Genomic DNA, 16,575 nt, shown 5'->3' with positions numbered 1-16,575 from the left:
AAACAATAAGATTATAATTCAAATTTCAGTTTGACTTCAAGTATTATTGGCGAGACAGCAACGTTGATTTGCAAAGCTGCTCATGAATAAACCAAATTCCAAAAAAACAGTTTCAGGTTTGGTTTGCCCCAGTTATCACGACCTGATTTTGTATGTGAAGTGTTACATTAGAATCTTTGGCTCTGTTTCGGTTTCTCTTTCTGTCCATCCCTCCATCTCTGACAGCCTCTTTGATTGAGATCACACTGTCATCTGCTTTCAGTATTACTCACACTCAGAAATGGGACATGTCCCTCCCACCGCAATCTGTCTCTGTTACAGAGCTGACATTGGGGAGGGACTCTGGTCACTTTGCACACGTCTCCCTCTCTCTCTCCCCCTCCCTCCACCCACTCTTCATTTGGTGCCCAGATGGAGCCGTTGCAGGCGAAGGAAGCTTTAGCTGTGCAGCCTACTTTTTGCAGAAAAACTTGCTGCAGGGCAAAGAGAGAAAAATATCAATGAACACCTTCAGCTCTTATCTGTGTCCAATAGAGTGAGCAGGTAGACAGAGTTGCTTTTAACATAAAGTTCAATGATAGGAATTGGATCCTGATATTGAAAGTATAAACATAGCATACAATACTTTCTTGCAGCAATGCCTACTGTAAATATATGTATATAGATTATGGTTATTATATGCAAATAAAGCCTCATTAAATGTATCCTCCATAAACACACTTTTACTTCACTGAGTCAAGTTGTGCAGAGTCCAGAGGAAGTTTTATTCTTTTCAGTACCTCCATCTCCAGCAGTCACTGCATAAACAGCTTTAGTTTACCTACATCATATTAGAGGATTTCTGGATATCGATGTCCTCAAAATTCAATTCTAACTTCATCTAACACTGATGTTTGGGGCTGCCAGCATGAGAGGTTTCCTTGCAGTTATAGATCTGTTTGATACATTTGGGAAATGTGTCTGAAAAATGTATTAAATTAACTACTTCAGACCTAAATAATTCAATACTTTCTGCAGAAAAATATTGCGTAATTAGTGAACAGTTTGGTGTGGTTTTGCATTTAAAACATAACTTAAAGGTGTACTGTGGACTTTTTTTTGTAAATTAGTTATATTCACATTCAGTAGAGTAGAGAGTACAGTAAAGCTTTAATGTCCCCAATGTAATAAATACAACGATAATACAACAATGAGTAAAAACAGCAATCAATACACACAAATGCATGAATGCTCGCTCATGTGCATTCGCTTCCTTGTGTGCATTCACAATACAAAACAAAACACATGTAAAAACAGTGCACTATCATGTAACTGTGTGATCAAAGACCCATTAATGTCTCACTGGTTTAATAGCTGACAAAAATCAAACACTAATCAATATAATATAATGTTAGACATACATTTTAGGTTTTTCAGCTGCAAGCATACCCAAAAAAAAGTAGCACACGGTAGTTTACATTAGACATGTAGAAGAGCACTGTGCGCTGTGCAATTCAATTGTATTGTTTTCAAGATTAGATGTAATGACTAAATGTTTTCCTGCATGTTTGAACAGCTTCTAAATCTGCAACAGTGAATTTGTAAAGTGTGAATTCATGACTGTGATATTTGCTAATGATATTCAACATTTAGTATATTCTAGTGCATGTAGTATCTAGAATATGAACAGTGTGAGTTCTTGTTGCTTAGTGGAGTTGAGAGGATATACAAAACTCACTGCCCTCTGCAAAGGATTAGAGGTCATGTTTCTTCTAATTCATAACCTTAATAAATACAGTTTCAGGTCCCACTTGTGCCTCTATTCATTTGTGATTTGGTCTTTCCACAAGAAAGTCTAATCACAGTGATATAGCATAATAAAAGTGCCCAGCTATGAACACTTTGGTCCTGTGCAGCTCAGTCGGTGAGGCTTGTTATTGTAAAAGCCTGTGGTTTGTTCACCACAGGAGACAACCATGCTGAGAAGGCATATTCTCCTTGAACAAAGGCACCTGGCTCAGCAACATCAGCGTAACGTGCACTGGATGATCTGTAGAGGAGGTTGCTCACTGTGGAGATGAAATATGCTTCAGCATGTTGTCAAAAATGAAAACAAGAGAGGCCGGAGAGGGAATCCCATCAGGGAGGAACTGGGGAGCTCGGATTGGATTACAGGTCATTTTCAAAACATATCCTCCCTCAAAGTCTGTACAGACATCAGCTGCATTTCCCAGGTTCTCAGGAAAGACAAGTGTTGTACAGCTTTTTCTTCTCACTCGACAACATGCAAGCTTAAACCAAGGCCAAACATCTGGCCTCGGAGAAGGAGCATTCCCTCAGCTCTTGGATGGATGGGGAAGTTCTGAATATGTCTCCTACAGTATTTACTCCTCTAAGAAAAATAAATACTGAACTCGCAGCAGTACATTTGAGCAAGAAATACAGAGTACACAGAATGAGAATCATAGAAAACATTTCATTATTAGAAGGTAATTTAAAAACATTTTCTCCTGCACTATGGTCAATCATATGGTCTTTATGATATGTGTACAGATACATATTTGTGTATAGTCTACATGAAGAGTAAAACATTACATTTTAATCTACCACTAAAATTACTATTATTTAAAATTACTAGATTGCAGTGCTTTCTCATTCGCTCTGATTGTAAACATTCTGTGAACATTTTTCTCTGTATTATACTGGTTCTGTGTATTTAGAGCCTGATGTAGCAATTCCAAGTTCAAACTGAGTGTTTGCTCCTGTTACAGTTTCTGCAACTGTCAAGCTTTCCAATTTTGCATGGCAACATATGCAGTTTACATGATAACGGTGGCCTATTTTCAAAGCAACGGTTCCTTGATTTCAGACAAAATAGCCAAAAGCAGGTTTTCATTTCTAACCGTTGAATTTTTTGGTTGAAATGACAACAGTCACTAGTAGATTTCATCAGCTGTAACTGGCTAGCTAATTAAGCTAATGTTGTCTGCATGAGGTTGAAAACACTGTTCCAGGGTGAAAATGAGAAACCTCATAAGGTGTCTTGAACATGCACTTGACAATTACATCACACTAAAAAGTAGCTAACGTTGACCTATACTCTGCTATAGTTGCATCCAGGACCAGCTGATGTCCTAGTTGTGAACAGTTTTTTTAACTAACCTGTAAAGACACAAAATAATGTAGTATGAAATCCATCTGGCCTTGGAAGTAGCGCTGGGATAGGTTAATGCTGTAGCTTGACAGGCCCGCTGTTGTTAATCTATAATTGGACAACTTCTGTTTGGGAGGCGAGTATAGCAAAAGGTCAATTACAGAAGGCTTAGCACTTCATTTCTAAGCAATGATACATTCTTGTTTTCTTTTAGAGAAAAGATAAATCCAAACTCACCTGTCTTGACTGCAGAGAACTTGCCAAGAAATGAACTTTAATAAACAAAAATAACTACAAATTTGGAAGCGGGCCCAGTCATCTACAAATCATCTGGAAACTGAGCAGAATAAAAAGTCTGGGACCTATTACTTACACAGTAATACTTATGCTCCCCTGGTCATTAATAGCACATTTCATGATTTTTATAAATCCCTCTTCACCTCGGAGTGAAATAATGACTCGAGAGGATTAAATGGCACACTTGGACAGGAGCTCTCGTCCTTCTGTGTCAGAATATGAACACCAGCTCATCCAAATGTTCACTTTACCATGGAAGAAATTTGGGAGGCCATTCGGTTAATGCCCTCTGGCAAAGCACCTGGCTTGGACAGGTTCCCATTAAAATTTTATAAAAAGTCTTGGCCTGAATTATGCCCTGTTCTGATGCCTCTAATCAACAGTCACCTGGAGGAAGATAGCAAAAGAAGACAAAACCAAAATGGCCTCTATGAGTATAATCTTCAAAAACTCTTCAACAACCCTTCACATGACTGATCTTATTGGATAGTTAGTGTAAGTAACCTGGACTTTAAGATGCTGGCCAAAACACTAGGACATTATATCACTAGCAATATTACTTAGAAATGGTTAAATTCTTTCAAGCAATACAACCTATAATAAGTAAATACAATAAATATTTTCTATATAAGAGGATAGAAAATATTTTTGATATGTAAAATCATCATCACTAGTTTTTTTTGTAAGGCTTCTTTCTGTAGCTGCCATGAGACATTGGTTCAACAATTAACAATAATTATACAAGAAGGAGTATATAGAAGAGCCTGAGGTATAACTTCACTTTCACATGGTACTTCAATAGATAGCACCTCAGGTTATCAATACGAAATGTAAGGAAACTGAGAGAATAAACTGAGCATTCCATATTTTTAAAATTAGCCAAGGGTAGAATTTTCTTTAAATCAGCTACTGCTCGGCATTTATGGTGGTGAGGTGTCAATTATTCGATCAGTGGATCAACAGTTGCTTAATTTTTTAAGCAAACATGCCAAAAAAACTTAGTTTCCAGCCTCTCAAATGTGAATATTTAATGGTTTTCTTGGACATTTCTGATAGTTTACTGAATATTTTGGGGTTTTGGACTTTTGGTTGGAGAAAAAAAAAGCAATTAAATTGAATTTTAAGCTGTAGCCCTAGTATTAAAAAATGCATTTGATGTAGCAGAGAAATTCTGGGCAATGCACTCAGTACCAGTCTCATATCACTCCTCCAGTCAAGTTTCGTTCTATATCAAGTCAACCTTTTGGAAGATTCATATGTTGCTCGTCCTGATAGGTGTTCTTTCTGAAACGCCTTGAAGACAAGTGACAAAGGAATGACCTTTGTCTGCCATCTTGTCCAGCTAAAAATAAGAGCAGTAATAGTCTACCTGGCTGAGAGGTAACCTGAGAGATTACAGTGCATTTTGAATAAGCATTCTCTCAAACCTTGAAAAAGGTTCGAGAAATTTTCTTCAAGTGGCTAATCCTCAACACAAGGACTTTTATTGTTATTTTTAAAGACAAAAATGCATTTCCAAGTGTTCACATGAATTATCAGTTAGTTTACTTTTTGTAACACAGAAGTAGTCTTATAACACATACACAAACACGAGTTAGACATTCAATCCTATGAACCAACAAACTGCTTGCCCATAGCCAGCAATATTTGTTATGTAGCTTTCAGTGGAAAATAGTGTATGAGCTGAAAGTCTTCCAAAGTTTATTTCCTGACAAATATGAAAAGGATCATAAAACAATAGGTCTCTCCTCAATAATTTTTTATCTCCCCTTGAGGCAAACAGTTTGAGATACACTTGGAACTTGCTGAAACCCTATATCGTTGCCATCACTGCTGCTTGTGCATCATTGTACTGGGAAAACTTTTAAGATGACAACGCACCTATGAGAGCAATAATAATAAAACTAATATCAATACACAGAAAGGAGTTATGAAACCAACACAATAAACACACATTAACTCCCTATTGTTTGTGTCAATCGCTGCCGACAGGAGCCATGCAATTGGCTCGAGGAAAAGAAAACCACCTAATCATCATCAATAAAAACCTAATACACTGCTGCTCATGTAGCAATGCCAGTTATGAGAGGACATGAACATTTTATGGAGTCGGAGTATAGTGTGGCATAAAAATCAAGCTGGTATGATTGCCTTGGGGGGAGTGTTTTTATGTCCAAACCCTGTGAAAGCTTGAAAAATTGGACACACTGGGGGGGTTATGGGTGTTATCAACCCCAGATACTCTGCTGGAGATTGTCAGAATGAGTCCCATCTTCCTCCACTCCTGCCAGCCCTGCAGTACTGTATATTTTCACCGAGGTCATGGTGCACTTATGGGAGAAAGTAATTGAGTAGCATTTGATTCAACAAGCATGGCACTCACTGGGTAGGAAATGCTACTCTGTGTCTCAGAGGGAGGTCAACTTAGACAGTTTACAATTTAGCTCAATATGTGCAGTGAACTGTACCTCAGCTGAAAGTACAAGTTTCACAATTTCTTTCATCTAGAGGTCTTGTGCGGTCTAGCCGTATTGGCGTTAACAGTAAAAACTCAAACTCAGCTCCTAACAATCCTCTGTGTGTCTCAAGGCTGGTTTGTCAAGGGCAAGTCAGCTGTAAATCTGAGTGGGAGGGTTGGATAGCAGCGTATGGCACTCAGTCCTGTCAACAGCTGTGTCCTGCCTTTGACTTATACCTGACATACCCCTGATGAGGCTTCCATTGACCTGTCGTCACCGTCTCATCTCACCCTTCGGGTCTTTCTTTCTCTTTTCTCTGCCTGGCCTCTGTTCACATTGATGTAGTTGAAAGACGCATTTCAAATATCCGGTCACCACATGAGATGCAACTCTAACCCTTGTGTTGTCATCATAAACAAAGTGGATGCTTCGCTCATTTTCCTACATCGCATTACAGCATTTTACAACACTTCAATCATCATGACAGCCTCCAGTGATCAATGACGACTTCACCAAACAACAGTCTCATTAGGCCGACCGAGGGGTTGGTGCTTCCATGTATGTATCCTTGCTTATAACTGCAGACTCACTAGGTTAATTCTGCCACTCAAGGGTATCACTGCCTTATTCTTCATATGAGCGATTGGGTCGGTGAGACACTGAAAATGTCATCTATTCAGAGGCCCCTTGGGGTGAGCAGGAGGACACGCTGGGGATATTAGGCTATAGATCCATTTAAAAGTCACAAAAGAGAGAACATGACTATAGCTCTTTGTAGAACCAACCTTGAAGCAGGATAAAAGTGAAGATGTATGTTAGCCAGGTGCTCCAAGGTTACGTGGTTACATGATGGTCTTTACAGGCTGAGAAGTGGTGTTATATTTAGCATTCTGGTTTGATGATTTAGTCTTTTGTAAATGTATATTACTTTTTTTTGGCAAATTTTAGTCCTTTGATTACTGTTAGCTTTATAAAAGTAATAATTTTAGTCTAGTTTTTGTCAATGAAATGGTGTGTTATGCTCACTAAAATACTGTCCACACCACCAATTACTGTATGTTTAGATTTTTCTCCTAAGGTTTATGAGACAAAATCACAGAGTAGTGTACAGATTGTTCAGATCATGGATGGGACTGGCAAACATCTAGGGGAAGATTTAAATGGTTAACAGCCTACATTATTCCTACTCTTATTCCTGCCGACAGCCTATGAACACAATAGATAGCCAACGCAGTTAACACCATTTTTGTGGTTTGTCCCAGCTGTTTTGCTGCTGCTTCTGGTCAAATTTTTTTCCTTCCAAGAACCAGTAACGTTAACTTACATTTCAGGCAGGGGAATAATGTTACTGAGATGCAAAATGCTGCTTATTGCAGTACAAGTCAATCAGCTTTATCAACCTCTGAAGAAGAGATACTCTGAGTGGTGGAGGATAGGTTTTACAAATCAGATGTTACAATGCGTGATTTTGCTGATTCATGCAGGTTGTTGAATAAGACTGTACTATAACAGTAATTTGTTCTATTTGTCCTTTGTTCACATTATTATTTAGTTTTAACTACAAAAAACATAAAAATTGCAATATAGTTCTAATTTTCAAAGGTGACTTTTTTAAATTTAGTTTTAGTCTCACCACTTTCCTTATGGAAAAAATTGTCATTGACAAATATTTTTAGCTATTTTTGGAGGTTTTGTTGACAAAATCAACAGTGAGAGGGGGCTTCTGAATTTTGCCTTTTAACGCCTAAACAGGTACATTTGTAATGTCACACAACAATGTCAAGATAGCCTGAACTAAACAAGACAATGTCACATTATCTACCTGCTGATTCATTTCCCACACAAGTACTTCCAACATTAGTAACAATGCTATTACACTTTAAATTCTGCTTTTAATGTCCTTACACCCATAAACTGTGATTAATTTATTGTATTTTTCAATGAATAACTTATAATTAGCCTTCATTCCCTTGCAAAGAGTCACCGACCTTGCCCCTTGAAGTAAATCTTTGACTAATATTGTGAATTAATGAATCTTTTACGATCAGTGAATGGCCATTTGGTAAAAAGAGGTAAGACATATCAAAACATCCGGCCTCTTATATCACCAGTTAGAAAATATTCTCTCTACTCCGCAGTCTTAAAGGTTCTTGTTTTATCCATCTGGTGCTGCAGTCTGGGCCCAAATGGCCAGTGACGAGATAGTGTGTGCGCTGAACACTATCTGGAGAGAAAGAGAGACAAAGAGCCAAAGAATCATACATAAGACGAGGTGGGTGGTGAACTATGTCCTTCACTGAGTCGTCATCATAAGGCAGCACAACCTGTCCATTGATCATCAGAACAGAACATTTGTCCCAAACAGTTTTCAGCTCGGTTTGATAGTTATACATGGTATCTGGCAGTATACACAGCATGTGTGTTTGATTATATCAGCAGCAAGCCTCTTTTCAGGAAATGTCTTCTGACATTTTTTTTTTCTTGGCATATATGGAGCTATTTAATGGGATTTGCCTTTCAGCTGCTTTCTATATGCTGTACCACAAAAATGCATTTGTACTATGGATCAGCCAGCACATTTTGAACACTGGAGCTTCCATGGATCCTTTCAATCAAAGTCTGCTTAGCTGAATAAATTAACACAATATGTTCCAGAGTCCATGTTTTTTTCTATATACACAGGGCTATAGCCAAGAAATTTGAAAGTCAGATGTCACAAGTCCTACATGTGGCTTTTTTGGACAAGAAGTGATTTTTTGCTTCTTTTTTGTTATAAAAATGACTGTAAAATACTATTTGATCATTTCCAGATACATTTTTTTGATAGTTGGAGGTGGAGAGAGACAGGAAACATAGAAAGAGGGGTATGACATGCAATGAAAGTCTGCAGCCACAATCAAAATGCAGATGGTGCAGTTATGTGGTATGCATCTTAACCAGTAGACTACCAGGGTGTCCCAAAGGACTCATAATTTTATGTAAATGTTACCAAAAAATGTGTGCATGTGAGCAAAAAGAGGCAGACCCCGAGGACAAAGTTGATAGTTAAGTTTAATATATACAAGTAATTGTATTCTATCAATCTAATATGGAATCTTACTATTTTCTGTCAACCACTGCGAAAAAATACGTTTTTATGAGCCCATATAAATTATGGGAAATGACATACAAGAGCTGAAAACCTCCACATCCCACCACATACTGAGGACATGACCTCAGTGTCCTAAATGGTAGTCACAGCCCAGCATATACAGTATGCGTGCGTGTCCTAAAGTGTGTCTCACTAATTGTAAATCAATTCATTCAATATTTATTTTTAATTCAGCTTCTGCAGGTGTCGATTTCTTTCTGTCCTCTTTTCAAGAAATACATTCATTAATCCAGATGATTGATTTTATTGTATATTAATGGAATCTACATATTAAATACCCCTGACTGGTGGATGCCTTTTTGTGCAGTAGTAGTGAGGAACTGGCTCAGCAGTTGTGGATTATGTAAGATTGTTGCATACCCGCCTCTCTACACCCAGTTGTAAAAACAGAACAGTTGTTGAAGTAGCCTTGAAAAAGTGGTTAAATGTTTAAGATTCTGACTGCAGCACATGTTCAATACAAGCGAGTCCTTGTGATTTTCTCCTTAAACTGCCAGCGTGCTTTACTCTGTTGAACATTTCTGCCTTCTCGAGCCGAACTAAATGCTAATGGCCTCAGCAGGTTAACCGAGGCCATTACACAAGAACTTTTTGCAAGCCTAAATCTTTTCGTACGAAAGACAAACTTCAATAATGGACACAGAAAAACTAGCTTCTCAGCTTGACAGGGCCTCTTGGAGCAGGTGTTTCAGCTTAAACTCTGCAGACATGAACAATGGCAATGATGTTGAACACAGACGCAGAGGATCTCTCTCCTAGAATGGTATTTCCTCTTTTCTTTTAAAGCTGGAAGCAATTTTAGCCAAGTGGGTTTGCCAGCTCTCTCTTTCTCCCTAAACTATATACATATCCTATATCACAGAACCTTTGTCCTGTGCAAACACACACACACACACACACACACACACACACAGAGTCATGTTTCCATCACTTCAGAGGACATTACATTGATTTACATTCATTTCCTGGAGACTTATCCTAACCTTAACCATAACCACTTCTGACCTAACCCTAACCCTTACCCTAACCTTAACATAACGCTAAACTAACCTTAACTTTGGACCAAGTCTTCACCCTAAAATTAATCATTTACATTAAGGGGACTTGCTTTTTGTCCCCATAAGGGCGGCGAGTCCCCACAACGTGACTGTAAAGAGATATATGTCCCCACAATGTGAGGAATACCTGGACCACCCACACAGTAGGCATACATTCAAAAACTCCCACTCTCTGTTTTAAACACATTCATGGTGGACACAAACTTGCATACAAAACACACTATACTACTATACTATACTAGCATATTCCCAGAATCCCCCCCCTCCACACACACACTCAGCTTGTAGCTCTCAGTATCGAAGAGTGCATGTTTGATCTGCTTGATGTGTTTCTGTTTCGCAGACTCCTCTGGGGCTTTCGTAGAGAGAGAGGGAGGATAGAGAAGGATCAAGGATCAAAGTGAATGAACTCGGAGGTTTAGAGATCAGTTCAGGGATCTGGGATGATCTCCTGTCAGTTGTAAGATGAGCCATTTGTACTGTTTTCATTTAGATTATGTAAAGTCAAACAATACCACCCCTACTTTGAAAAACGGGTGCCCTGACTGGTGTACATGAAGCGTATTTATCGAGGTTATGTGACTGACCTGTCAGTCAGACTCCAGAGTAATGCTTTTTCTTTCACGCTTCCACCTTTCCTGTTTTGGACACTCCACAAGCTTTGCTTTTGGCAAAATCATTATTTGCTAATGCAGTCCAACACTTGCATATTGTGGGTAATGAGCATCACTACCTTTAGAGGCTGGAAGTTTTAGCATATGAGTCCTTTTATTTATATGGTTACTGTAGGGAATTAGCTAAACAAAGCTCATTGACACCCACTTTGTTAAACTGTAGTTGTGAAAACACAGCTTTGTCACGAGCCATTTTGATACCCATCCTCAGTAAGAGTTTATGAAAACACCAAAGACTTCATCTCTATGTCTGTAATTGTGACTTTCATCATCAAAATGGGGCTTTACTATATACTATTACTGTATGTCTGCTCTGGATTTCCATCTTGACCTCAAATATGATCCTGAAACAGAATGTAACAGCAAATCTGATGCACCTCTCACACTTTTGGCACACATCTGCTGCCATACATTCATAAACAACTAAATTGCAACAGCAAATATGTTTTGCTAGAAACGTAATGCTGGCTGAATTGCTTTTTCCCTCAACATAATGAGAAAATGTTAACACATTTGGCAAGCTGCAAAAATGTTGATACTGAACGTATGAATGAAATGTTCAGAGACAATGTACCTAGTTGTTTTTTTTCCACCAAAATATCAGATCCTGCAGTACAAAATATCCACCAGTACAATAATATTAAACTTTTTATGGTTGTGTTTAGGCACTGGTAGCACTTAGTTAAGCTTATTGGGGAAACAATGTTGTTGTATATGAATGTAATTTCTAGGAGCCAGGGTTGCTTGAGGATGATAAATGCACCTGAAAGAGATCATGCAACTTAGCATCACTTATTTACTGTAACTATTCTTTACATTGCAGGAAATTTCAATGTCATTATAAGATTTTGGTTTACAAATCCGGATTACTGTAACAAAACAAGTTTTATTCATAGTCTCTAAAGGAACTACTTCATTTAACATGAAAAAAAAAAAAGATTCCTTAAGAGGATATTCAGAATACTTTGCAGAGGCAGAGTCTTTCTATGTGTGTAAATGGTGTTGTGAAATTTGTTTTTCTGAAGTTGAGAGGATGAGACAGAGCCCAAAAGCTCATCTTTTGTTAGTTGATAATGCTTGAAAATGTCAATTTTTTGATTAGCAATGAGTTACCTATAACTGTCTTAATATACACATATATCAACTGAAAATACTACCAGTTAAAATATCTAGAAAATTAGTACCCTATTGTGCAAGTATGCACACTGGTTAGGATTCCTCAGGCTCCAGGAATCAGTAGAGGAATGGACTGACCCCGGATATTTCGTAACTACATTCTGTCTCATTGATTTATGGCGAAATCCTGTTCTGTGTACATGAGATAAGAATGTTTAGAATCATGTGTGTCTTGCATGTGTGCATTTTTAAAGGAATAATTGACATGTTGGGAAATACACTTATTCCTCACTGAAAGTGATATGAGATACCACTCTCATTTCTGTGTTAAATATGAAGCTACATCCAAGAGGTGATTAGCTTAACTTAGCATAAAGAATGCGAGTAAACATACAGTATTTCCAAAAATGTTAAACTGCTCCTTTAAATGTATGTCATTTAATGATGATACACCCCTGGTGGGACCATCAGTAGATGCATGATACATTATAGCCTTCATAGATGTAACACAACACCCCCACTCTCTCTCACATGCACACACACAAACACACGCATATCACTCCAAGAGGGATACACATACATATTTAGATATGTTTGCACACATACTAACGTGTATATGTATACTAATACTAATGTAAACGAACATGTATACCCCCACATGCCTGCTCTTACACAAGCATGCATGCATACTCCCTTGTCAGTTTGAGAGTTGGCATGTATCAGACCATCCTTAAAATGAGCCTCACTGAGCGAGATGGGGGTTATAGGAGGAACTGGAGGGGCCGCGGGGGTCTCCATGTTTATTCAAGGTGAAACCGTCACCCAGTTTACATTCCTGCCAACGTCAGGACTGAATGGACAAGCAGGACTGATTTATTTTCACAACCAGAGCTGAGTTGGGCTGTAAGACCTTTATGGATATAGAGTGTGGATCATCATATAGTATGCTTTATTTAGTCTTGGCTGGAAAAAATAACATTACACTCACTCACAGTAGGACGATTCTTACTGGAAGTGAAACTATGTTAGTTACTTACAAGCGGAGTCCGTTTTTTACCTCCTAAGGTTGGTGCAACCTAGAAAATCAAGCGGTCTTAAATTACGGCCGGTCGATGAAATTTCTTAGCCCATTGCAAGGACAAGCAATAGGTGCAGTTTTGGAAGGAGTTCCACTTTAAAAGAAAAAAAAAGTTTTTGGTATAGTGCTAAGCTTTTAGACTTTTTTCAACCCAGTGTGGGTTTTAAAGCATATTCCACAGAGCACTCCCACTGCGCTGCTGATTGAATGGTTGTATTGATAAAGAAAGTGTGTGTGTGTGAGAGAGAGACTGTGTGAGTGTGTGTTGGAGTCGATCACATACTGATCTCTGGGAATGTGTGGACTCTGACCACAAAGTGGATTGCATTGAAAGCTAGAAATGGGAGTTTGGATCCTCTGGGAACCTTTGTGAGCCTCTGCTCCCTGGCTGCGTGACTGTCCCCTGATCAGACTTTAAATATTTATATGACATTTTGACACAGAGCGTGTGGAGAGAGAGAGAGAGAGAGAGAGAGAGAGAGAGAGAGAGAGAGAGAGAGAGAGATAATCTGTGTATGTGTGTGTGTGTGTGTATGTGGGTGATATAGACTTTGCCCTGAGCTGTATGGCACATTATAAGACAGAAGTGGACTGCTTGCCATGCTTTGCTTTGAATTAGGACCCTGGGGTGTCTGCCATCTGCAGCCTGGCATCAGGAGGCCTCATACAGATTATGTCATGATATGCCATCAGGGATGTGGTCACTGTCCCACTGAAGAACATTTCACACCTTCAAATGAAAAGTCTTACTATTCTTCTTTTTAAAACAAACCTAACATCTTCACTTTCTTGATTGTCACTCTCTGACCTGAGACTCAATTTAGCACCACCAGCAGAGAGCTGAACTGCAACAGTGATTCCCTACCAGGGAGACCCAACTCATTTGAAAATATATAAATTACATTTGGATTTTAAAATATATATGAACACATTGAGTCAGATTTAACACCTGAACGTGATTTAGAGTACATGAAAACTAATTAGCAACAAAGAAGTCTAGACAGTTAGCTAAAAGTAATCAAAAAACTGCTGAAATGTCTACAATTATTTGATAAATAGTTGAAAAAGTTTGTGATTGTGGCAAACAAGACCTCCACCCTCCTGGAAGAAACAAATAAAAACAAATATAACTTATACTAGCAGTACAGCAGGAGTGCGATAGACTCACACATGACGGGCTCGCACTGAAACCTGATGTTAATATTATATTATAATATTATTTACCTAATTTATGTGCACTGGATTCATTTCAGCTCTGTGTAGAGAAATACACCGATACAAACACAAACCACCTTACCATGCACAGCTGTGACAACGCTGTCGACACCACGTATCCGTGACACAGACACCCTGCGACTAAGGATGTCCCTCGAAACCTGGTTCAGGTTTGGAACTGGTTCTAAAGTTTGAAGAACCTTAAAAGAAGATTATTATATATAAGAATATTTTTACCGTTGGTTCTTTTATCGGTATTTTTGTTACGTTTTTGTAAGTTATGGTTGCGCTGCAGGCAGCCTCTGCATTGGTGTTTGACTGAGGCGGGGCTCAGCTCCACCCCCACAACTTTGAAGTGTGAAAAGTATTGTTTAATTGGTTAAAATAGCTAGCTAAAAGTAATGGATAAACATTTCAAAGAGTTAGCTAGCTTAAATATAATGAATAAGTGGCAAAAATGCTAAAAGTAAAGCTAAAAGTAATGGATAAATGGTTGATGTAGATAACAAAAAGTAACTGATAAGCACTTTATATAGCTAAAGTATTGATACATGGTTAAAGTAGATATCTAAAAGTAATGTATAAACATAGTTAGCTAGCTTAAAGCTAATGACTGAGTGGTGAAAAAGCTAAAAGTAATGAATAAATGGTTGAAATATCCAAATTCACTCCAAGGGAATGTGGCAAATGCAAAATTTTGCATTCCCAAACCAGCCTAAAAATTAACAGTTCAATGAAAATGAAATGAAAAATGTATTGTAACAATATCGACTTTTATATAATTGATGGTGTTAAACATCTCAATTTAAAACGAGTGGTGTCCATGAAGAGGTCCTTGAGTTCATCTGAGAGGGAACCACTGCTCTACAGGATACTGTATGTCAGTCTTTATCTGGCCTCCTTCAGCAGAGAGCCCATTGGGACTTTAAACACCTCCGCTTGTTTTTGCTGATTAAATCTTCAATGTTTTCGGGCAGTCGATTTCCTTAAACACTTCCTTGTCTAATTTTGAGTTTTCCTTTTAAGTTCAGCTCTTGGGCATTGGCAAGAGATTTCTCTTGCTAAGGATGTTGATCGGTAGTGTATAATGTGCATTATCCTCTGTAAGACGTATTAAGGGCTTATTTCGGTAAGACACTCCACATCTTTAAATCAGAACCCGGTCTGCTCTCAAGCTTTCTCTACCATCTTTATTCCACGAACTGCACATCAAAGCCAAAAGCGTTTTGGCAGTGGCTGCAAGGTTTTGCTCCATTATTCTAATTGCCTTTAACCTGTAATCAATATTTACAGCACAGGCAAACCAAAAGGCTGGAGGACTAAGCATTTCTCTCTCTTTCCTCTTGCCTCTGATTTGATTGAGGAAGAGTGCAGCCAGAGTGAAAGTGCGCTTACTGGTTGTAGCTCAGGACAGCTGGGTGTTTTTTACCCCCCCAGCATCACAATGTGATAACTCTTGACCTTCCACTACCATCGGAGTCAAAGAGGGTCTTCAGAAAAAGCTCACCTCACTGTCAAATGAACAATCTGCTCAACACAATCGACCTTTGTGATGTATTATTTACAAAATGAAAAGGCAATCGGGAGAACAAATAATAAGGTCGGATAGAAAGAAAAGATGAGAGAGCACAGAAGAAAAGGGGTAAGCGGGACGAGGAAAGAGATGAAAAAGGGTCGGTAAAGGAGAAGAAACAGTGAGAAATCAAGTCTCCAGAGTGTGAAAGGCCAACAGCCCACGCTGTGATTCCATCTGGCCTCCTCGCTCAGCATGTGTGTGTGTGTGTTTGAGCGAGTGGAAGAGCGCCAGAGCGAGAAATGACCCCTGTATATGTGTTTGTGTATGCAAGTGTGAGGCTGCATATGTGGGTTTTGTGTGAGTACATGCCTGCTCGTCTGTGTTTGCTTGCGAGTTCATGCATGCGTGCCGACGGTCTGTTTGTGTGTGTGTGTGTGTGTGTGTGTGATGTTCATCTCTGGCAGTGCGGTGTGAGGATGAAAGCGTGTGCACGGCCCCTCGGCACTACACTGTGTGTCATTGCCTGACCTGTATACAGGGACTGAAATAAGTGAGTGGGGACACATCTGTGATACTGGCAGTACATGAGGCTGCTATAGACACCCGGAGGTACTTAAAGAGTGAGTGAAAAATGTGAAATTTAATATACTTTGAAACTTTCACGATAACAGGAGAGGCAAGATAAAACTCTCTTCCTTTTTTCGTTCAATCAAGATTGGAGATAATTGATCTTAAAAAAGTCAAAAGTTGAAGGAAGTTTGAGGTTTGTGTACCTTAATTTCACTGGATGAAAATTATCTTATTTCCCCATGTTATTCCCCATAGTTATCTTCTCATCTCACATTAAATACTCTAATCTCTATCTGTTGATGTTGCAT

The 16,575-nt window shown here is 38.7% G+C and overlaps 1 protein-coding gene across 2 annotated transcripts in view; it reads right to left on the bottom strand.

The window, feature by feature from the left end:
- LOC121888476 (matrix metalloproteinase-16-like) overlaps positions 1-16,575 on the bottom strand; it is a 139,070-nt gene that overhangs the window by 101,738 nt on the left and 20,757 nt on the right. The window lies entirely within an intron of this gene.

The sequence above is a fragment of the Thunnus maccoyii genome, chromosome 21, assembly GCF_910596095.1.
Source record: "Thunnus maccoyii chromosome 21, fThuMac1.1, whole genome shotgun sequence".
Lineage (NCBI taxonomy): Eukaryota > Metazoa > Chordata > Actinopteri > Scombriformes > Scombridae > Thunnus > Thunnus maccoyii.
Note: the sequence above shows the minus strand (reverse complement) of the source record. Positions and strands in the feature narration are given on the sequence as shown.